This window comes from Myodes glareolus, chromosome 17, assembly GCF_982192425.1.
Source record: "Myodes glareolus chromosome 17, mMyoGla1.1, whole genome shotgun sequence".
NCBI classification, from domain to species: domain Eukaryota; kingdom Metazoa; phylum Chordata; class Mammalia; order Rodentia; family Cricetidae; genus Myodes; species Myodes glareolus.
The window spans coordinates 57,854,130-57,855,536 of NC_142042.1; the positions used below are offsets into that span (position 1 = coordinate 57,854,130).

Consider the following 1,407-nt stretch of genomic DNA (forward strand, 5'->3'; position numbering starts at 1 on the left):
AAGCCAGTACAAGCAGTAGGGATAAATCCTGGTGCCACTGCCAGTGATCCCTCAGTCTACCTCAATCATGGAACAGTCAACCACATTCAGGAGGACTAGTTTGGTCCTATGCTTGTTCCTTCCTAGTCTGGCTGGAGTTGGAGAGCTCCCACTGGCTCAGGTAGACTGTTTCAGTGGGTGTGCCCATCATGGTCTTAACATCTTTGCTCATATTCTCATTCCTCCCACTCTTCAACTGGACTTTGGGAGCTCAGCCCAGTGCTCCAATGCAGGTCTCTGGCTCTGTTTCCATTAGCTACTGGATAAAAGTTCTATGGTGATATTTAAGATATTCATCAGTCTGACTAGAGGGCAAGGCCAGTTTGGGCACCCTCTCCTCTATTGCTTAGGGTCTTAGCTGGAGTCATCCTTGTGGATTCCTGGGAATTTCTTTAGAGTCAGATTTCTTTTTTTTTTCTGACCAAAACATTTAATTAACAAAAAATATTACAATAGCAGAGAAAATAATAATAATAATAACAACATCAATAAAAAGAAATTAGAAGTGGGTATCAGGGTGAAAAAAATGCGGAGGACTTAGTTCCTAAGAGACCAGCACTCCTGCTGAGTTGGACTTCGCCCCAGCCCCTTCTGAGTTCTCCTTGGCTGCTGGCTTCTCGTCTTCCCCCATAAGACGAATGTTGTGCTTTTCCCGAAATTCATTCAGTTCTTTCCCCTTTGCCTGAAGCTGCTGTGACAGTGTCTCAATGATCTTCTGAATCTGCTCTTTGTTACCCTCCAAGGCGGGCAGCACTTCTTTGACAGTCCGCTCCACCAGCACACCTCCAACCATTCGGTAGCACTTGCGGGTTTCATCCACTTCCTTCAGGGTATCAATCACTAGGCTGTGCTCATTCAGTTCCATCTCCAGCTCAGCTGCTTTGGATACCAAGCCTCTCTGCTCCTGCTGAAGGCGATTAAAGCCAGCAATTACCTGTTCCGCCGACACGGCTCCCTTCCCCGTGCTGTTCCCGCTGCTCTTGCTCACAAGACCGCTGCTGTCAGCCATCTTCGCCACCTGCAAGCTTTCCCTAGAGTCAGGTTTCTTGCTAATCCCACGATGACTCCCTCAATCAAGACATCTCTTTCCTTGCTCTCATCTCTGTCCTTCCTCCATCTCGACTATCCCATTCCTTCAAGTTCTTCTCCCCTCTACCCTTATCCCTTGCTATTCCCCTTCCACCCTCCCTTCTCCCTACCCCCATGCTCTCAATTTTGTCAGGCAATCTTGTCTATTTCAACTTTCCAGGTGGATATATAATTTTTTTAGGGTTTACCTTGCTACTTAGCTTCCCTAGGATCATGAACTACAGGCTCAATATCCTTTGTTTATAGCTAGTATCCACTTATGAGTGAGTATATACCACG

The 1,407-nt window shown here is 46.6% G+C and overlaps 1 pseudogene; it reads right to left on the reverse strand.

Moving 5' to 3' along the window:
• Positions 1–442: 442 nt before the first annotated feature.
• On the reverse strand, positions 443–1,064 carry LOC148119418 (prefoldin subunit 2 pseudogene; annotated as a pseudogene).
• Positions 1,065–1,407: the final 343 nt, after the last annotated feature.